Source organism: Lissotriton vulgaris, chromosome 6 (assembly GCF_964263255.1).
Source record: "Lissotriton vulgaris chromosome 6, aLisVul1.2, whole genome shotgun sequence".
NCBI lineage: Eukaryota > Metazoa > Chordata > Amphibia > Caudata > Salamandridae > Lissotriton > Lissotriton vulgaris.
The window spans coordinates 655,619,276-655,642,216 of NC_141694.1; the positions used below are offsets into that span (position 1 = coordinate 655,619,276).

The 22,941-nt window shown below is 50.9% G+C and overlaps 1 protein-coding gene across 1 annotated transcript in view; it reads left to right on the forward strand.

Annotated features, from left to right (window-relative positions):
* The window catches only part of RNGTT (RNA guanylyltransferase and 5'-phosphatase), a 1,829,700-nt gene that overhangs the window by 712,155 nt on the left and 1,094,604 nt on the right, over positions 1-22,941 (forward strand). The window lies entirely within an intron of this gene.

Genomic DNA, 22,941 nt, shown 5'->3' on the forward strand with positions numbered 1-22,941 from the left:
TCCTTCTGAAATGTGTAGCATGCACACATTGCTACCCTTCCTCGTTCTAATTGAGCTCCTGATGTGCGGGCAAAATAAATAGCCAATATTTAAATTGATATCAAATGAAAAACGCGCACTTGGAATCCGCATTGGAACTGACGAGAAAGTAACTATTTTTAGGGGATATATCATTCAGAGGGAGTCAATGTGTACAGTGGGCTTACCCATTGGCCCATGCTGTATGCTCTAGTGCAGAGGCAAAATGTGAACAACAGTTTAACTCCTTCACTGCGGGGGTAATTCCCCCAATGGTGGGGGGGGGTTTTCGGTCCGCGGCGCCGCCGTGCTCGTGACGAGCCCAGCTCATCATGACTCACAGTGGAGCTGTACTCTGACGAGCTGGGCTCGTCATAGACCCGCCCACTGATTAATTCTCCAACACAGGCGTGGAATTAACCGCGTGTGGGAGGGCCGCAGCCGTTATGACGAGCTCAGCTCCTCATGAGCACAGCTCCACTGTGACTCATGACGAGCTGAGCACGTCATGAAAATAAAAGGGGTTAACGGAGCAGTGGATTGAGCCCACTTACCAAAGACTGTTTATGTATATATGATATGTATTCCATTTTTAGAATAACAATAGTCTAGCTAGGCAACTAAAGCTCGTTAATTGTGGGTTCAATTGTGGGTTTGTAATGCGCTAGAATCGACTCCCGGAGGAGTATCTCTGCGCAGTAGACCGCTGGGGAACCCGTCCTATCTTTCCCTGTGAGATGGTCCCTACTGGGTATCTCCAAGGTGAAACCAGGCATCCCCGGCGTATGTGAGGGGCCGTTGTGGAGATGAGGCAAGCTAATGCCCAGAGTTGCCGAGTGTGATCCCTGGTTAGAGTAGGCACCGAGGTGAGAATTATCGAGTCCGCTGACCCTGGTCCACGACCCTGCCGCGTCGGGAATTGAACCCTGGTCCTGGGCCGTCCTCTGCTCTCGGGTCTGCCGCCTCTAACCACTCCGCACCACTCCACTCCGTTCCAAGGCAAGGTCCAAAATTTGCTATTTACCATTGCAGTGCTTTGGGGATTAGGATTGCCTAAAGGAGTTCTTTGAAAATTACAGTGAAATTTGTACCATGCTTATAATGCCTCACGTCATAATAATCAAGAGATCGTGACTGGGTAATTGTCTCTTTTCATTTGACGACTCCTTTAAGGCAGGAGTGTCAAACTTGAATGCGAGCCAGAGCTTACCAAGTTTTGACATTTTGGTGGCTACTACAAACACTGCTGCCTGTTAGTTGCCTGTGGTTGTGGGAGATGCCTGTCTAATGTGACACATACCATTCAAGCTATTTTTCATGGAGGTGCTTAGGCTTAGCCTCTGTTTTTCATGACTGAGGCCAGTGCAGTCTCTTTATGGGTCGTGTGGTGAAATGTGCTCAGACTCTGTTGTTTAGGGTAGTCACTTGAAATCCAGCTGCTAAAGTCGACTAATCGCCACTGGTGTGTAATATGTTAAAAAGTTGCATTCTGAAACTATTTTAAACTTCTGTGTTTCACCAGTCACCATTATTTTGTAATCCACCCCTTTCCCTAATGAGTAAACAATTGTAGCAATGTTAGCTTGACTTATAGCTCTTGTTGAAGTATTTACTGTATCTGAAAGAAACAGGTTAGTATTAGATTCCTTACCTTAGAATATCCCCAGGCGTCAGACTGGATCCGGAAAATTTTGCGTAGCAGTACCCCTGCGCGTCGCTAGGCGTCGTCTGTGGCTCCACGTCCGTCGTCGGCGCCGGAATGACGTCGTCTTAGTGGTTAGATGCTGACGTCAGTTCTTCTTTTTTCCACGCCAGCAAGCGCAGGTCCGGAAAAAGTGGTACCCTTTAGTCACTTTTTGACTAAACTTATTCGATCCTTTTTGGATCTGTTTTGAGTCTACGACTCCATCGGTGCCGGTAGGGATGCCCGGGTTCAAGCCCTGTGCCGACTGCAACCGACTGATGTCGGTTACCGACCCCCATCGCCAGTGCATACATTGCCTGGGGCCCGACCACGATGACAAGTCGAGCCCCCACTGTCGGGCCTTGACGTCGAAGGCTAGGCGGGAGCAGTCGCTTAAGCGCCTCGAGCTCCGGCAGTCGGCCCGCGCCGCTCGAGGTCCCGGTCCGGAAGGAGGTCGAGGGACCGGTCGCGGGGCCGGTCACGGGGCCGGAGTCATCATAGCTCGGCGAGTCGACACCTCTCATCGGACTCCAAGTCCTCAGGTAAGAGGCACAAGAAGTCGAAGAGGCGACATCGCTGTTCTGACTCCCACCGACGCTCGCGCGACGCGGCCGGGGGGTTTGGGTGACACCCCCCACGCGGCTCCGCCGGAGCCGCAGGCGTCGTGGCCTGCTCCATACCCGTATGTCCCTGGGCAGAACGTGACGCCGGAGGAGATTAATGCCTTCCTCATGACCATGAGGTCGCTCTCTCCTCCGTCGGGTTCCGCGGCGCCTTCAGGCCAAGCGGCCCCGACTGGGAGCCCAAGCGGGCCTGGGTGCTATGGCCCCGGGGCCGTCGGGTGCTTAGGCCCCGGCGCCGTCGACGACTTTGGTCCCGACGCCGCAAGGTCCCGCTGGATCCGGTTCCGGGTCGCCGCTGGTCGACCTTACGACCCCGCCGGCGTCGGCCCCTAGGGTGTCATCCCCATCTTCGTCCCCGCATGCCGCCGTCCCTGGTCTACCCCTCGGTCCGGATCCGGCATCGGAGCAGCGTCAATCGACGCCGCATTCGGCACAGGCCGAAGCAGAGTACTTCGAGGATCTGGGTCCATCCTTGACACCTGAATTTCAGGGCATGGACAACGAGGGGAACTGGGGGGGTCTGGGGACCCCCTGGCACGTGAGTGCCAGTCATTTCAGGACTGGACACCGGAACTAGGGGAAGCCAGTGGCCTGGATACCTCCCCAGACACTGGTTTTGTCTCCCCTCCTACCGTGGCTACGGAGGAGGGGGCTGCTTATAGTGTGGTGCTGATGAGGGCAGCCAAGGCCTTGGCTCTTGAGCTCTCCGTCGCAACAGTGAGGTCTAACATCCTCACAGAGGTCCTTAAACCGCAGGCAAGCTCACCAGAGCCACTACTGCCGTTTAATGAGACTCTCACGGACGTCCTGTTGGGCACTTGGTCCAGGCCCACTACAGGTCCCCCTGTAGATAGGAACGTCGCTAGGCGCCACCGCCCAGTTCCGGGCGACCCTAGTTTCTTGTCCAACCCACCCCACTCCAGAGAGGCTGGTTATCCAGGCCTCTACTTCCCAATCCGCATTCCCGACGGCACCACCAGATCTGGAATCCAAGAGGTATGAACAGTTCGGAAAGAAGATATTCTCCTCCCTTAGTTTGGTGTTGCGGTCGGTCAACACTGCATGCCTCTTGGGCCGTTACACCCACTCTTTGTGGGATACGGTTGCAGCCGTGCTGCCTGAGTGCCCGGAGGGAGCCCGGGCGAAGCTCGCTCAAGCCCTCGCGGAGGGAAGAGACGCAGCGCAAAACACTAAATGATGTGGACTGGATACCACGGACTCGCTAGGAAGAGCAATTTCCACGTCTGTGGCGGTTCGCCGCCAAGCCTGGCTGAAGTCCACCAACTATTCGGCCGATGTCCAAAACACCCTTATGGACATGCCGTTTGATGGCAGCCACCTCTTTGGTGGCAAGGCAGATGTTGCGCTGGAACGCTTCAAGGACTCCAGGGCTACGGCCAAGTCCTTGGGCCTGTCGGCCTCGCATCTGCAATCTTCTGCCCAGCGCTCCTTTCGTGACCACGGAAGGGGTGCTCCCACAGGTCCTGCGAGCCATGGGCCGCAGACTAACATTTAGCGTGGCGGCGGACGTGGTCACCGTCACGGCGGTAACCGGGGACAATGGCGCGGCCAGTCCACATCCAACCCCGCAGCATCTGCCTCAAAGCCTTCCTAGTCCGAGCTTTCAGGCCCATTTAACGCCAGTGGGGGGTAGGGTTCGCCATCGCCTCCTCCACTGGCGCACCATCACATCGGACAGGTGGGTGCTGCAAATCGTCCGAAGGGGCTACTCCCTCCCCTTCGAGGCGACCCCTCCAGCCATGCCACCGCAGTACCACCGCGTGTCGGGCATCACTTGCAACTTCTGCAAGAGGAAGTTTCGGCCCTCTTGGCCAAGGGGGCCATCAAACGCGTTCCTGGGCCAGAGGTAGGACGTGGTTGTTACTCCCACTACTTTCTGGTTCCCAAGAAGGGCAAAGGGGGCCTACTCCCTATCTTGGACCTAAGGAACGTGAACGGCTTCCTCCGGAAGGAGAAGTTCAAGATGCTGACTTTGGCTCTGGTCTTAGCTGCACTGGACCAGGGAGACTGGATGGTAGCGTTGGACTTGCAGGACGCATATTTTCACATCCCCATCCTTCCAGCCCACCGGCCCTACCTGCGGTTCACGGTAGGCCACGAGCACTTTCAGTTTACCATGCTCCCCTTCGGCCTTACCAGCGCCACACGGGTGCTCATGAAATTGATGGTGGTGGTCGCAGCTCATCTACGCAGGTTAGGGGTTTCAGTCTTCCCCTACCTCGAAGACTGGTTGTTGAAGGTGGGCTCGCCCCAGACAGTCGTCAGCCACCTCCAGACTACAGCCGACCTCCTGCACCTGCTGGGGTTCTCCATCCATGTGCCGAAGTCTCACCTGTGTCCTTCTCAGAAGATCCTCTTCATCGGAGCGGTTCTAGACTCTGCGCAGTTTCGGGTTTATCCTCCCGAACAGCGGGTGCATCACGCCAGGTGGTGGATGCGGGCTCTACAGTGGGACCAGAAGTTTCAGTGGGCCCAGCTTCAGGGCAACTTGTCCGACCATGTCTTGATCTCGGAGGTCACTGCAAGACAGTTGCAGTGGTGGCTCACGGACCGCGATTGGGTCAGCAGCAGATCCCTCTCCCTACCCCAACCGGAGCACGTAGTTGTGACGGACGCGTCCCTTCAGGTCTGGGGGGCCACATGGGAGAGGCGGAGATCAGAGGCCTCTGGTCTCTGGCGGAGTCCCGGCTCCACATCAACCTTCTGGAGCTGCGGGCGATCCGACTTGCACTGAAGGCATTCCTCCCCTCTGTCCGGGGGAGTGTAGTGCAGGTGTTCACGGACAACACCACCGCAATGTGGTACTGCAACAAACAGGGCGTGGTGGGGTCGTGGACCCTATACCAGGATGCTCTGCGCCTCTGGCAATGGCTGGAACATCAGGGCGTGACCCTGGTGGTTCAACACCTGACCGGTTCCCTGAACGTCAGGGCAGACAAACTTAGCCGTCGGTGCATGATGGATCACAAATTGCGTCTGAACTCGGACGTGGCGCAAGGCCTCTTTCAACAGTGGGGAGAGCCTTGTCCTCAGTTCTGCGCGTTGGAATTTCCAAGGCGGCACTTCCTCAGAGACCCTTTTCGACGCGAGTGGAGCTGCGGTCTGTTGTACGCCTTTCCGCCTATACCACTTCTGTCCAGAGTGCTGAAGAAGATCAGACGCGACCGGGCCCAAGTCATCCCTGTGGCTCCGGACTGGGCACGAAGATACTGGTATCCCAAACTACTCAGCATGTCTGTCGATCCCCTGATTCGTCTGCCTCTTCAGGAGGACCTTCTGTCGCAGCAGCAGGGGACGGTCCTTCACCCGAACCTGCCCAGTCTGCACTTACATGCGTGGAGATTGAGCAGCGACAGTTGAGGCCATTTGACTTGCCTCCTGAAGTCTGTAATGTGATTCTGGCAGCCAGGCGTCCCTCCACAAAATCGGTATACGCCTGCAGGTGGAACAAATTTGTGGCATGGTGCACAGCAAAGGCTGTAGATCCCCTTTCTGCCCCTCTTTCAGAGGTTCTCCTCTTTCTTCTTTCTCTTGCCCAGCAGGGCTCTGCTCTGGGCACTCTAAAGGGCTACCTCTCTGCCATTTCCGCCTTCTTAAGGATCCCTGATCAGCCCTCTTTGTTCAAGTAGGTTTTTGAAGGGCATCACTCATATGTTCCCTCCTGTTCCTTTCGTGATGCCTCAGTGGGACTTGAACCTTGTTCTGACTTTCCTGATGTGCGCTCCCTTCGTGCCACTTCATACCTGTCCTCTTCGCCTCCTTACTCGTAAGACTGCATTTCTGGTTGCCATCACCTCTGCCAGGAGAGTGAGTGAGCTCCAGGCCCTTTCTTCTAAACCTCCTTTCCTTTCTGTTCATCCGAACAAAGTTGTGTTGCGGACGCGACCCTCTTTCCTGCCCAAGGTAGTCTCAGCCTTCCACATCGGGCAGTCCATCACCTTGCCCACCTTCTTTCCGCCTCTGCATCCCTCGAAAGAGGAAGAGAGGCTCCACCGTCTGGACCCAAAACGTGAGCTTTCTTTCTATCTGGATCGCACACGCCAGTTCCGGATGGATGACCAACTCTTTGTTGGTTACGTGGGCGCTAAGAAGGGACGGGCGGTGCACAAACAAACCATTTCTCGATGGGTTGTCTTGTGCATCAAGGCTTGTTACTCTCTGGCTAGAAAGGAGCCTCCTGTGGGCCGATACCACTCGGGCCACGGCGGCTACTACTGCCCTGGGTCGGAGAGTTCCCTTTTCAGGACATCTGTCAGGCAGCTATGTGGGCCTCGCTGCACACGTTCGCAAGACACTACTGCCTGGACAGCCAAGTCCGGAGAGATGGCTTTTTCGGCCGTTCCGTTCTCCAGGACTTTCTGGTGTGATCATTGGTTTGCAGACCCACCACCGGGTTGTTATTGCTGGGGTATCTATTCTAAGGTAAGGAATCTAATACTAACCTGTTTCTTTCAGATGCACAAGTTACTTACCTTCGGTAACAATATATCTGTAAGAAATAGTAGTTAGTATTAGATTCCTTACCGCCCCACCCATCCTCCCCGTTCTGCGAACCAATATCTAGGGTTAAGGTTATCCCCCTTTCAGGGCCCTAGTTTTCATGGCACCAGTGTCGGTTTTTATCATGGCTCTGCGTTTCTGGCGCGGAAAAGCTGTATATAAGAACTGACGTCAGCGCGCGAGGGCGGCGTCTAAGTCCAACGACGTCATTCAGGCGCCGAGGACGGACGCGGACCCGCAGACGACGCCTACCGACGCGCAGGGGTACTGCTACGCAACATTTTCTGGATCCAGTCTGACGCCTGGGGATATTCTAAGGTATGGAATCTAATACTAACTACTGTTTCTTACAAATATATCGTTACCAAAGGTAAGTAACTTGTGCTTTAGGCTGAAATATATCCCCTTTTAAATGTAAGAGCTTTAACTTCCTATGAGTGCTGATGCGTAGCAAGCTGTCCGTCTTGTTGCATGGATGTCCACTGTTTTCCTGTTCAATCTTTGTAGCGGGGAGCTTGTAATATTTGACTTGTATATTTCCGTTTTAAATGCCATGTTACAATCCATTTCATTGATGTCCAGTAATGGTGGAATCATGACAAATTCTTCGGAGGCGCTCTTTAATTATATTTTCTTTTATTTTCAGATGGTATATTTTGTACCTGCTTATGCAACTTTATTTATTTCAGTTGTGAATAGAAAAGAAGAATCGATGAACCTAGATGAAATTATGTTCCTTAATAGACCAACCACACACAAACACTCAGCTGCATGGATTCCTGTTGAACTGGCATCAGTGCCCTTCAGGCTCCCCACAGTCTGTGGAACAAGCAGTATTGAAATGTACTTAGCCCTCATGCTCATGCAACCAGAATGCTAATTAAAGTACATCTCTGTCTGAAACAGATGAAAAAATAAATTATACATGCCTGCAATTTATAATAATAGTGCATTAAACGAGCATAAAGGCTTTTTGCCTAAATATACTCTAGTACTGCCATACTGGGACATTACTTAATTTTGGGAAGCGATTATTCAAGAGATATTAATTTACATTCTAATATCGCAATTTACAGCCCAATGAAACGACCAAATGACCCTTCATACCGCGAAAAGTGTTGGCTTTTTCTTGCTTTTATAAAATGAAGATCTGTTATATTTTTTTCTGGGAATCTGAATCAAAGCATAGTTACTGATCTTGATATAGCCCTTCATTTGAGGCTTTAACTCTTTCTATCTGTATCCCTTAAAAGTAGATTCTGATGACCAGTCTGGTCCATTCATAAGGTTTCTAGCCTTGCTTCCAGGTAGAACACCTTAGGGGCCATGGCTCCTCTTGTAGAATAGGCTTTGAAAAGGGATGCTCTGTTCTGCATTACCCATCTCATCCAGTAGGCGATTGTAGGGGAAGACATGTGTGCAAAATATTTCCTAATGGAAGTAAGTAATTGGTTAGTCTCCTGTGGTAGAACTCTGCAGTCATACCTTCATACACTTTCAGACATTCCAATAAACGCAATTTCGTACAATCCTCAAAGGCTGGATGAGAGATTGTTCTCGTATTGGTTTTGGTGCCTGATAGTGGTGAACTTAACTCTCTGTGAAGGGAAAATGCAGTGTGAAATGTCTAGAGCTTGGACATCAGGCACTCTCCTACAAGAAATGTGGCACAAAAATACAGCAAGCTTACTGGGGAGTTATTTCCTTAAAAGAAACCTGTTATCATTCTGAGAGAGAACAAGAGTTAACACCTTGTTTACATCCCACAAAGCAGAATACCCGGGATCTGGAGGAGTGAACAGACGGATACCTCTGAGCAACTTACAAACAATGGGGTTTTAGCCTGTACCCCATTTATCAGTAAGTGACCTGCTGAAATTGCAGAGCAGGAGGACTTTACCAACCAATATAAGTAGGACAGAAGAAAGGAAAGTGCTCCCTGTTTCACAGTTAGCCAAGCTATAGGTACATTTTAACAGAAGATGACAACCATTCTACCTACTGCAAAAATCATTTACAGGCAGAATACCATATCTAAACTCTAGATATAGTGATTTAGCTTGCGGAGGTTAAATTCAGTTAAAAAACTCTGCAAACTGTATATTATCCTTAAGATCCCAAAAAAAAAACCTGTTAACCCCCAGCAGCCCCAAGACCTCTTTCCTGATAGATTTCTATGGCTGGATTGACAGGCCTATAATTTGAGATTTTAAAAAACGTTTTAAGTATAGTGGAACATATATGCTGTAAAGTGATCGGACTTTTAGTTAGCTGGGGAGTCCACGTAAGTGTATGTTCAATCATTACCCAAAAAGAATCAAAACATTTAACTTGGTCCCAAAAATTGTCCCCTAGCTTAACTGTTCTTCTAAATGTCCTATTCATTAGTTTTGTTTTAGGTACAATAACTTCCAAACCATAGTTTCCGCAAGAGGATAAAAATCGGTTGAGTAAATTGTGGAGCTCCTTTGTGGTCTTTGTTAGAACCGGCGGTCTCTAGTTGGCAGAGGTATGTACTTCTGACAAATAGGGACCCTCCTTTTCCAGTCAGGGCAAGGGGATCACACCCTTCGATAACCCCTGCTCACCCCCTTGGTAGCTTGGCAGAGCATAACAGGCCTATCTCAGAGGCTGTGCGTTAAGCAATTATGACCACATACAGTAATACAGTGAATACGCTACAAATGGACACGACACCGTAGTATTATAAAAATAAGTATTTTTATATAAGGCTTAGCACAAGACCAAAATAACGGCAAAACTGTACACAATCGGAATAAATACGTTTAGGAAGGAAAAAGGATAGTTCAAAGGTAGTTTCTTTAGCATAAAAGTCTTTAGTATCAAGCAATTCTTCTTCTTGGAAACACAGTTCTTAGCAACAGGGTAACTCACGCGGGAGCTACACAACGCCGGGGCAAAGATAATCCACAGGTTCGGCGTCGACCGCGAGGAGCGCTACGTCGGGCCTGGAGTCACACGGACCCCCAACAACACAGTACCTTAGGAAAATGTAGCACACGATGACCAGCGGCGTCGAGCAATCCGGCGTCGCGTCTTCGGTGTCGATCTGGCCTCAGCAGGCGTTGTCGATGATGCAGTTGCACAGAGTGAGCAGCGCTCACGGCGTCGAAGGGCACACGGTTGATGCGATCAGCAGCGGGGCAGACACGAGGTCCTCTGGAGTTAGAGCCGTACTCCCACTCACTGGCGTTGCTGCTGGCGTCGGTCGGGCCCAGCGTCCGATCGTCGTGTTTGCTGGTCCTTTCAGAGGTGCTGGATTCACACTTCCAGCAAATAGCACTTTTAGCAGATGAAGTCCTTTAGCCCTGTGACTTCAGCAGGAGACTGGCACTCTTCCAGTCCTTGGAGATTTTCTTAGCAAGCGTGAGAGTACACACACAGTTCCTCTCTCCTGGTTCCTTGGCAAAAATAAAGAAGCACTGCAGGATTCCCCCAACAACAGCACACTGGCAGAAGGGGTAGGCAGTCCTTTAGATCAGCAGGCTTCTTGTCCTTGGTTACAGGGTTCCTTGTCAGAAGTGATCTGATTTCCTAGTTCAGGGGTCCTCCTCTTACACCCCTTTTCGTCTTTGATCCCTTTGTCTATGCCGGGGATTTCCCAACATCCTGGGTCTGTGGTGGGTGGAGCTAGGCAGTCACACCTGGCCTATTCATTGAGCCGGGCCGGGTCCTCAGACGCCCCGCAGGAGGTGGAGCCAGCATTGACACTGGCAGGAGCAGAGCTATCGCCCTCCTGGCAGGAGGTGGGGCTAGGATCGTCCATGGCAGGTACAGAGCCATCAGTCGCTTGGCAGGAGGTGGAGCCAGCATTGTATCAGGCAAGGCAGGCTATCAACAGCTACTCTCCCCCTACTCTCAACGTAAATGTCCCACTCATCCCACACTGACTCATCCAGACCTCTTAGAGCCACCCAGCTCCTGTCACACACACGTAAGACCAGCAGAGACCAGATATGGTTAGACAAGAAAATAGACACTTTCTAAAAGTGCTATTCTCGAAACCAGAGTCCAAAAACCATCCATACCAACGGATGCGTAATTGAACCCCGAGTTCAGGGATACCAAACTCGACATTGCACCATGCTCCCCGAGCCAGCTAGGATTATAGCGTTAATAATCCCGGCGGCCCATTCTATCCAACGGAGAGCAGGCTACCTCGCAATAGTGAAGCCCTAAGATGGCGGCACTTCACTATCAGGACATGCCAACTTGGTCAGGCTTGTCCTACCTTACACTTACAATGCACCCTGCCCATGGGCCTACCATAGGGGTGACTAACATGAAGTTAAGGGAAGGTTGGGGGGCTGGCAAGTAGGTATACTTGCGCAGCCTGCGTGACAGTACAAGACTGTACGTGGATCTCGCAATGACCGACCCGTAGACATTCTTTTACAAGGCCGCTCCTGTGGGTGGCACAACACGTGCTGCAAGCCCACGAGCGGTATTTGCATTTACAAGCCCCGGCACTCCTGGTGCACTCGACTAGGGACTGACAGTAAACCAAATAAGCCAAACATGGATACAATAGACACATCATTTGAACATCGGGAGCACTTGCGCTATGGCACTGATCAGCAGTGACACGGCGCCCAAAGCATATACCAGCAAAACATCGTAAAACAGTAGAGGCAAACAGAAAAAATGGAGGAGAGACTCAAGCCAATGATGTCAGGTCTAACACGTGTCCCCTCCAGCTGAAATGTGGGGAGAACTACCCTTAACCTAGGGAGTCCTCATCACTAAGGCGGAAAAATCTGGACAGACCATCAGCATTGGCGTGATCTGTACCAGGGCGGTGTTCCACCGTAAAGTCCATCCCCTGTAGAGCAATGGACCACCTCAACAGTTTGGGATTCTCACCCCTCATTTGCATCAACCATCTGAGGGGCCTGTGGTCTGTCTGAACCCGGAAGTGAGTCCCAAACAGGTAGGGTCTTAGCTTCTTCAGCGCCCAGACCACAGCAAATGCTTCTCTCTCTATCGCACTCCACCTCGTTTCCCTGGGAAGTAACCTCCTACTGATGAAGGCTACAGGCAAGTCTCGGCCCTCTTCATTCACCTGAGCTAGAACAGCCCCCACGCCATGCTCTGAAGCGTCCGTCTGAACAATGAATTCTTTCGAAAAATCGGGTGCTTGGAGTATAGGTGCCGTGCACATTGCAGCTTTCAGGGTGTCAAAGGCCGTTTGACAGGCATCAGTCCAGATCACGTTTCGTGGCTGCTTCCTGGAAGTCAGCGAAGTCAAGGGGTGCACAATGTTGCCGTAATCCTTGACAAACCTCCTGTAATAACCCGTGAGTCCTAAGAAGGCTCTCACCTGTGTTTGGGTTTTGGGCGGTGCCCAAGCCAGGATGGTATCAATCTTGGGTTGCAGGGGGGCCACCTTACCGCTCCCTACTTGGTGCCCCAAGTACACCACAGAACCCTGCCCAATCTGGCACTTACTGGCTTTGATTGTGAGGCCTGCTCCGCGCAGGGCCAACAACACTTCCTGGAGGTGGCGCAAGTGTTCCTCCCAGCTGGCGCTGAACACTGCGATGTCGTCCAGGTAGGCGGCGCTGAATTCCTCCAGTCCAGCCAAGACCTGGTTGACCAACCTCTGGAAGGTGGCAGGGGCATTCTTCATCCCAAAGGGCATCACCCGGAACTGGTATAGCCCATCTGGTGTGGAGAACGCTGACCTCTCTTTTGCCCCATCAGTCAAGGCGATCTGCCAGTACCCAGACGTTAAATCGAACGTACTAAGGTACCGGGCAGCCCCCAACCGATCGATGAGCTCATCAGCTCTGGGGATGGGGTGCGCGTCAGTCTTCGTGACTGAATTGAGCCCTCGGTAGTCCACGCAGAACCGGAGTTCCGGTGAAGCACCAGGTGCTGCAGCCTTCGGGACCAAGACCACTGGGCTGGCCCAAGGACTGCTAGAGGACTCAATCACCCCTAACGCGAACATTTTGGAGACCTCCTCCTTAATGTACGCTCGGACCTTGTCAGTCACCCTGTAAGCCTTGTGCTTCACAGGAGGGCTGTCTCCGGTGTCAACGTCATGGACACACCAATGCGTGACACCCGGAACCAAGGAAAACAGATCCGGGAATTGTCCCAACAGTTGGCGACAATCCTGTTTCTGCTCAAGGGTCAGTGTGTCAGAGAGGACCACACCATCCACTGACCCGTCTTGCTCTTTAGCATACAGGAGGTCAGGAAGAGGCTCACTCTCCTCCTCCGTCCCATCATCTGTAGCTAGGAGCATGCCCACTTCGGACCCTTCTAAGTGGGGCTTCAAACGGTTGACATGCAGGACCCGCAAGGGGTTCCTGGGAGATTTCAAGTCCACCAAGTAGGTGACATCGCTCTTCTTCTCCACAACCTTAAACGGTCCAGTCCACCTGTCCTTGAGCGCACAACGTTCCACAGGGGACATGACCCACACTTCCTGACCAGGCTGAAGCTCTACCAGAGTGGCATTCCGGTCGTACCATCGCTTCATCTCCTCCTGGCTGGCCTCCAGATTTGCCTGAGCAAGTTCTCTGAAGCGCCGAGTCTGGTTCTGAAAGGCCAGCATGTAGCTGTATACATCCTGGGGAGGTTTCCTGGGAGATTGCTCCCAGCCTTCCTTGACCAGACTCAAAGGTCCTCTTACCGGGTGACCGTATAAGAGCTCAAAGGGGCTGAATCCTAGAGACTTCTGCGGCACCTCACGGTAAGCAAACAACAGGCATGGCAAGAGGACGTCCCATTTCCGCCTCATTGGTTCTTCAAGACCCATAATCATGCCTTTCAGGGTCCGGTTGAATCTCTCAACCAGCCCGTTTCCTTGAGGGTGGTAAGGAGTGGTGAACTTGTAGGTTACCCCACACTCCTTCCACAGAGACTTCATATAGTTCGAAATGAAGTTGGTGCCTCGGTCGGACACCACCTCTCTGGGGAACCCCATCCGGGAGAAAACACCCATCAGTGCCCGTCCCACCACGGGGGCCGTCACTGTCCTGAGAGGGATGGCTTCCGGGTACCTTGTGGCATGGTCCACCAAGACCAGGATGAACCTGTTGCCCAGGGCTGTCTTGGGGTCCAGGGGCCCAACAATGTCAATACCCACCCGGTCAAAGGGGGTGCTGACCACCGGGAAAGGTTGGAGGGGAGCCTTCTGCTTCCTTCCGCTTTTCCCACTTGCCTGGCAAGTGCGACAAGTCTTGCAATGGATGTCTACATCCCTACGCATCTGAGGCCAATAAAAATGGGTGACAAGCCTGTCATAGGTCTTGTCCTGCCCCAGATGTCCAGCTAACGGAACGTCATGAGCCAAACCCAGTAGGAAGGCTCTGAAGCGCTGGGGTACCACCAGCACACGGGCTGACCCAGGCTCAGCAGCCTTAGGCTCGCTATACAGGAGGTCGTTCTCCCAGTACACAAAATGTGACCCTGACTGATCACCTGAGGATTGGGCTGAGGCCTGCTGCCTCATGCCCACAAGAGAAGGGCTCTCCTTCTGTTCCGCACAGAATTCCTCCCTGGAGGGACCACCATCCTGCTGCCAGTGGGTCAGCTCGGGCAGATCTCCCAGTTCGGCAATTTGTTCCCCTGTGGGCTCCAGGGCATCCCCCTCAGGGTCTACCTCCTTCTGGACCACGGGAACAACGGGGGCCGGTTTCCCGCGCCTCCTGCCTCTTCTCTTCACAGCTGGGTCCTGGGCCGTACTTTCAGGCTCCGGGACCCCATCAACACCCTTACTCGCTGTCATGGATCGAGTGGTTGCACACACCCACTCTGGCACACCCAACATTTTCAAGTGCGCCGCTCTCTCCACCTTAGCCCAAGGGGAGTCTTCCAAATCATTGCCCAGGAGACAGTCGACAGGCATGGCGGGCCTCACAGCCACCTGAAGAGTACCTGAAACTCCCCCCCATTCAAAGGAAACCTGAGCCACCTCACACTCTTTCTGGGAGTTATCGGCAGCTATCACGGGGTAGAATGCGTGGGGAACCACCTGCTCTCTGGACACCAAGTGACACCTGACAGCTGTCACACTCGCTCCGGTGTCTCTGAGAGCTTCCACTCTATGGCCATTAATGGTCACCCACTGCCTATATTTACTAGTGTTACTAGGCAGAGGGGGTGGAGGGACCATTTGCATGTCTCCTAGCGAGACCAGGGACATTTCTGCGGGACCCCTCCCACCATGGACAACCATCTCCTCCCCTCCCAAGGCTACACTTGCCAACTGACGAGGGGGTGCACGCGGCGGTGCATTCGAATCCTTCTTGGGACACTGGGGGTCATAAAACCGGTGTCCCACCTGCCCACAACCGTAGCAGGTTAGGGGGCCCCTATGAACAGGTTTACCCGTCGGGGCCCCTGGCTTCTTCTCAGGGGGAGGCTGGGAACCTTTCCCTTGGTTCCCTTGGGGATTACTTTGGGGCCCTTTCTGAGACTCCTTCTGTTTACCCTTGTCCCCCCCACTCTTCTGCTGGGGACCCTGCCCACCTTTGGCTGAGTCTCCCACTGGACCCTTGTGGACCCTGGTACTGACCCAGCGGTCCGCCTCCTCAGCAAGTTTTCTAGGGTTAGATATCTTGCTATCAATCAGGTGCTGGCGCAGCTCTGGAAAACAGTTATTAGACAAGTGCTCCCACGCAAACAAATCATAAAGAGCTTCATAACTTTCCACTTTGCTGCCCTTTACCCAACCATCCATGGCTCTGCAAAAATAAGACACATATTCAACCCACGTCGTACCAGGCAACTTCTTACATTCTCTAAAAGCTTGTCTGTACTGCTCGGGGGTTAAACCATATTGCAACATTAAAGCATCCTTCATATGAGCATACGACATCCTATCCGCAACAGGCATGTCTAACAGGGTATCTCTTCCCTCATTCACAAAGCGACCCCACAATCCCGCTCCCCAATTCTTCTCAGGGACCTGGTGGGCCAACAATGCTAACTCATATGCTTTAAACCATTGACCAATATCTTCATTCTTATTGTAATCTTTGATCACATCTTTCAGGAAGTAAAACTTACTTTCTGCAGGCTCGGATGGAATGCTGCCACCAGAGGGATTCAACTCTAACTTTTTAGCTTGGATATCCAGTTCCCTCAACCTGGCTTCACGCTCCAAAGCTAACTTCTCTCGTTCAAACTCCAACTTTTTGATCTCTAAATCAGCTTCCCTTCTACCTCTTGCGTTTTCTAACTCCAACTGCCCATTTATCTTTAGCCTTGCCATCTCCATGTTGTAAGCTCGCTCTTTCGCCCTTTCTTCTCTTTCTTCAGGGGAAAGACCTTTGGAGGAAACACTGCTTCCGGGAGAGGACACAGGTCCATTCACTGGCACCTCCTCATCCCCTTCCTCTGTGGGTACCACCACCACATCAGAGGGATTTCTGGACTCCCACCAGGCCTGCAATGCTTTATAAAAATCATCTTTTCTCGAGAGGCCGGTGGTAGGAACTTCAAACTGGTTGCAAAAGTGTTTCAGCTCATCTTTCTTGTATTTCTTTAGCTTACTCCTCTCGAACTCTTCCACAACAACGATAGCAGGGGCAGTGACTCCGTTGTCACTCATGGTTAAAACTGGCAGTGTTCAGAAAATCAAGTTTCAGAAAAGCGGAGAACAAAAATAGGATCCTTCCGAATCGGATTGTGACTGCGCTATGGTCTGCTTTCACTACGTAGCGCACACTAATCACTGTACATGGGTCATAAATGCAAAGTCCAAATCCCACCGCTGCCACCAATGTTAGAACCGGCGGTCTCTAGTTGGCAGAGGTATGTACTTCTGACAAATAGGGACCCTCCTTTTCCAGTCAGGGCAAGGGGATCACACCCTTCGATAACCCCTGCTCACCCCCTTGGTAGCTTGGCAGAGCAGAACAGGCCTATCTCAGAGGCTGTGCGTTAAGCAATTATGACCACATACAGTAATACAGTGAATACGCTACAAATGGACACGACACCGTAGTATTATAAAAATAAGTATTTTTATATAAGGCTTAGCACAAGACCAAAATAACGGCAAAACTGTACACAATCGGAATAAATACGTTTAGGAAGGAAAAAGGATAGTTCAAAGGTAGTTTCTTCTTTAGCATAAAAGTCTTTAGTATCAAGCAATTCTTCTTCTTGGAAACACAGTTCTTAGCAACAGGGTAACTCACGCGGGAGCTACACAACGCCGGGGCAAAGATAATCCACAGGTTCGGCGTCGACCGCGAGGAGCGCTACGTCGGGCCTGGAGTCACACGGACCCCCAACAACACAGTACCTTAGGAAAATGTAGCACACGATGACCAGCGGCGTCGAGCAATCCGGCGTCGCGTCTTCGGTGTCGATCTGGCCTCAGCAGGCGTTGTCGATGATGCAGTTGCACAGAGTGAGCAGCGCTCACGGTGTCGAAGGGCACACGGTTGATGCGATCAGCAGCGGGGCAGACACGAGGTCCTCTGGAGTTAGAGCCGTACTCCCACTCACTGGCGTTGCTGCTGGCGTCGGTCGGGCCCAGCGTCCGATCGTCGTGTTTGCTGGTCCTTTCAGAGGTGCTGGATTCACACTTCCAGCAAATAGCACTTTTAGCAGATGAAGTCCTTTAGCCCTGTGACTTCAGCAGGAGACTGGCACTCTTCCAGTCCTTGGAGATTTTCTTAGCAAGCGTGAGAGTACACACACAGTTCCTCTCTCCTGGTTCCTTGGCAAAAATAAAGAAGCACTGCAGGATTCCCCCAACAACAGCACACTGGCAGAAGGGGTAGGCAGTCCTTTAGATCAGCAGGCTTCTTGTCCTTGGTTACAGGGTTCCTTGTCAGAAGTGATCTGATTTCCTAGTTCAGGGGTCCTCCTCTTATACCCCTTTTCGTCTTTGATCCCTTTGTCTATGCCGGGGATTTCCCAACATCCTGGGTCTGTGGTGGGTGGAGCTAGGCGGTCACACCTGGCCTATTCATTGAGCCGGGCCGGGTCCTCAGACGCCCCGCAGGAGGTGGAGCCAGCATTGACACTGGCAGGAGCAGAGCTATCGCCCTCCTGGCAGGAGGTGGGGCTAGGATCGTCCATGGCAGGTACAGAGCCATCAGTCGCTTGGCAGGAGGTGGAGCCAGCATTGTATCAGGCAAGGCAGGCTATCAACAGCTACTCTCCCCCTACTCTCAACGTAAATGTCCCACTCATCCCACACTGACTCATCCAGACCTCTTGGAGCCACCCAGCTCCTGTCACACACACGTAAGACCAGCAGAGACCAGATATGGTTAGACAAGAAAATAGACACTTTCTAAAAGTGCTATTCTCGAACCCAGAGTCCAAAAACCATCCATACCAACGGATGCGTAATTGAACCCCGAGTTCAGGGATACCAAACTCGACATTGCACCATGCTCCCCGAGCCAGCTAGGATTATAGCGTTAATAATCCCGGCGGCCCATTCTATCCAACGGAGAGCAGGCTACCTCGCAATAGTGAAGCCCTAAGATGGCGGCACTTCACTATCAGGACATGCCAACTTGGTCAGGCTTGTCCTACCTTACACTTACAATGCACCCTGCCCATTGGCCTACCATAGGGGTGACTAACATGAAGTTAAGGGAAGGTTGGGGGGCTGGCAAGTAGGTATACTTGCGCAGCCTGCGTGACAGTACAAGACTGTACGTGGATCTCGCAATGACCGATCCGTAGACATTCTTTTACAAGGCCGCTCCTGTGGGTGGCACAACACGTGCTGCAAGCCCACGAGCGGTATTTGCATTTACAAGCCCCGGCACTCCTGGTGCACTCGACTAGGGACTGACAGTAAACCAAATAAGCCAAACATGGATACAATAGACACATCATTTGAACATCGGGAGCACTTGCGCTATGGCACTGATCAGCAGTGACACGGCGCCCAAAGCATATACCAGCAAAACATCGTAAAACAGTAGAGGCAAACAGAAAAAATGGAGGAGAGACTCAAGCCAATGATGTCAGGTCTAACAGTCTTTGATACCAATAGTGTATCATCTGCAAATAGCAAGGATGGCACTAGGTGATCTGCTAACTTTGGTGGATCACCATTGCAGTCTAATAGTGTCTCTATCAGCCCATTTATGTATAGGGTGAACAGAGTCAAGGCCAGTAAACATCATTGACGCACTCTTATGTTCACCCAAATACTTTCAGTCACCTTGCCATTCTTCCCCCATTTCACTTGGGCATAGGTATTGTTATGGAGCATCTTCATAATATATAATAAATTAATCTGCATCCCCATCTTTCCAAAAGCGGCCCACATTTGTTCGCTAGATCATAGGCAGCACGTAGGTCTAGGAACACTACATATATATGTTCCCTCTTGATGACCATATATTTCCATAGTATTAATAAAAATAAAAATATTTGGTTCACAGTGCTCCTATTCACTCTAAAACCTTTCTGGAGCGGGGACAAAACCTGTTCCTCGTCCAAGCAAATTTGGACCCTCGCTAGTAGTTGTCGACAAAATAACTTCTGAGGAATGTCGATCAAGGTAATGGGCCTATTATTTGCTGGATCCCGTTTGTCATCCTTCTTATAAACTGGCACTTCTTTGGAACCCATCCAGGAATCTGGTATATATGCCCTCTTTGCTATAGCATTACACATTTGGTTAAACATATAGCCCATTATCACTGGTTATGAGGCTAAAAGATCTCCCAGGGCTTTATTGAGGCCTGGTGCTTTGCCCTTTTTTAAGTTAGCAATGGCCTCCATTGTTTCCTCTATACTTAAAGTAATCTGGTGTACATCCCTCCCTACCCCGTGTTTATTGTTCAACACCAAATAACTTGCCCCAATTCCCAAATAAGCTTGTTTCGAGTAAAGGGTACTAAAATAATTAAAGAGTACTAAAATGGTTAACTTAGGTGAGTGGCTGGATGTGAAAGTCTACTTCTTTAACCTGAAGGGTTATCCCTTTAGAAATCAAATGCCAAAAATGTTTTGCTTTCCTTTAGGGTTGCTACTAGAGTCAGGTCTCTCCAATGTCAGGCTCTGTCTTTGAGGGAGATTGGTGTTTACTTCAAAGTGAGAGAATTTATGTGACAATCCTGATGGGTATCCATGTGAGATGAGAGGGTATAGGTTATTTTTTTTTCTAGCGCACAACAGAAATGAACTGTGCTGATGATTCAGAATACATAAAAATTAGGGAAATACAAATGAAGCACCTTTTCTTGGTAATTCTGAAGTGTGGTGGAACCAAATATTTGAATACTATCAAAGCACATCAATACACTAGGTGATGACATTTCCACATATTATCGTTTGTGTGCAGTAAAACTGTATGTTGATGCAAGTGTAATGGTAATTTCAATCAAAAACATGTTCTGCAATGGCAGTGCAATACCACACCAGGCATACTCCACAATATGTCACTCTACAACACTCTACCCCCTTCCACTCCCCGCCACGCCACTCCATTCTCCAGCACTCCAATCTACAACATGCCACTTCACTCTAAGACACTGTATGACACGACACTCAACGACACTCAACGCCACTCCACTCCACTCCACACCACTCACTCCACGATACAACATGCCACTCTACTCCCCTCCCTTCTATGACCCTCCACTCCACACCACTTACCCAACTCCAATATACTCCTCTCAACCCGGTCTACCGCAATCTATCCCACTCCACTCCAATCAATCCCACTCTTCTCCAGTCTACCACCACTTTAATACAATCTACTCCAGTTGACTATACTCCAATCTATCAGACTCCACTCCATCTACCTCTCTCTTCTCCATCTACCCCACTCCATCTACCCCACTCCGCTCTACCCCATCCCATTCCAGTCTACCCACTCCAATCTACCGCAATCCTCTCTAATCTACCCCACTCCACTCTAATCTACCCAACCCACCCCACTACGATCCAATCTACCACACTCCACACCACTACAGTCTACCCCACTCCACACCACCCTAATCTACCCCACTCCATTTCAATCTACTCCACTTCTCTCCAATCTACCCCACTCCACTCCTCACCTCAGTTTAACCCAGTTAACCCCACACCTCTCCACTTTATTCTACCACACTCTACCCCAATCTACCACACTAATCTACTCCGCTCTACCCCACTCCAATCAACCCCACTCCAATCTACCCCTCTCTGCCCCAATCCACCCGACTCCATTCTACCCCCCTCAGGGCTACTCTGCCTCAATCTACCCCAGTCCAAACTACACCACTCCATTCCACCTTACCCCACTCCACTACGATCTGAACTCCACTTTGATCTATCCTACTCCAGTCTACCAATCTACCTTAGTCTACCCCACTCCAGTCTACCACAGACTACTCCACTCATCCCCAATCTCCACTCAAATCTCCTCTCCAACTACAATCCAATCAATCCCACTCCAATCTATCCAACTACAATTCAATTAAACCCTCTCCAATCTACCCCTCTCCATTCCAGTCTACGCCACTCCACCCCACCCCAATCTACCATACTCCACTCAAATCTACACCACTCCACTACAATCTGTCTACCCCAATCTAGTCCACTCCACTCTATTCCACTGTACCCCACTCCACCTACCTCTACGCCACTCTCCCCACCCTGCTTTACCCCACCCCACTCAATCTACCCCACTCAATCTATCCCCAATTCACCACATTCCATTCCAGTATACCCCTTGCCAATCTACCTCATTCCAAACTACCCACACCACTCGACCACAATCCAATCTACCTCATTCCACTCTATCCCACTTCAAACTACCCAACTCCAGTCTGACCCACTCAAATCTTCCCCACTCCAATCCTTCTGTAATCTACCCAATCTCCCTAAGCAGCCAAACATTCATTGATGTCAAACTACCCCACCTCATTGTTTGCTGCTACTTTTTAAACCCTATGCTTGCTCTAAAAAACTTTCTGCATGCTCTTTTAACCTGTATAACGCTGTCCTTTGGTTTTAAAACTTTGGCGGTACCTCGCTCTGATTGGCCAGTTTTAGCCAATCGGAGACCAGGCTGGAAGGAGGCAGTTGTGCCCCCAGGCATTAAATGCACAGAGCAGCGTGGATGGGACGATGGTGCGGAAAAGGCAAGCCCGTCTGCGTCCGTCCGTGCCTGTGCGTTGCCAGGAGCCAGGCACTTTGCTCCACTTTCATCCCCCAGATTAGTCTATTCGTGTGACGCCTTATTTGCTCTACGATATGAAGCTTCCTGTGGGAAGCATAACTGGGCTCCTGATGCCTGTCCCCACATTGTAACCAGTGCACCTTCAAGGTTAGCTCTTGCCTATGCTCCGCAGTCTCCACTTCCAATGCAGAGGCTTATAAAATCTGTAGCTTAAATTGCTGCTCTCTGACTAAACATTATGCTGAGGTGTTCAACCTCTTACATGAAGGGTTTCCTGATGGTTTATTTCTCACGGAGATGTGGCTTTCTGAGGATTCTGTTGCCATACGAGCCTTGGCCCTTCCCGTTGGTTATGCCATTAACAACTTGAATGGAGTAGGGGGGGGGGCATCGCAATTATACACAAAGCTGTCTATACTTGTAGACTCATCGCCAAAGACATTCCCGATTGCGAAAATGCATTTTTTTAAATTGCATTGACAGATAATTTTACATTTTTTGGGCTACTCATCTACCGTCCACCTGGTCCATCAAAAATTTTCGGAGAAGCCCTAGCTAATGCTGTTACTACACTAGCTCTTCAGACAGCCAATTTTAACGTTATAGGCGATCTGAACCTTCATCTGGAATCACAGGAGGCGTCTGATATCTCTAATATCCTTGGGGCCATGGCAGCATGCCAACTGGTCCAACTTGTCCCAGGGCCGACCCACCTCGCTGGTCATCTCCTTGACCCTATAGTTTCGAATCTTTAGTCATTAGAGGTGCAGGCCCCCCTTCTTTTGTCCTGGATGGATCATTCCCTCATTTCCCTTCGGATATCGCTAGCTGGCTCCAAATCGTAACCAGACCACAACCCCTCATTCAAACGTCCCTGGCACAAATTGGCCTTAAGTACACCGCTTCCAGAACGGCCCGCTAATATTAAAGTAGCCAATAAATCTTTTCTGGGGTGGGTTACCCAA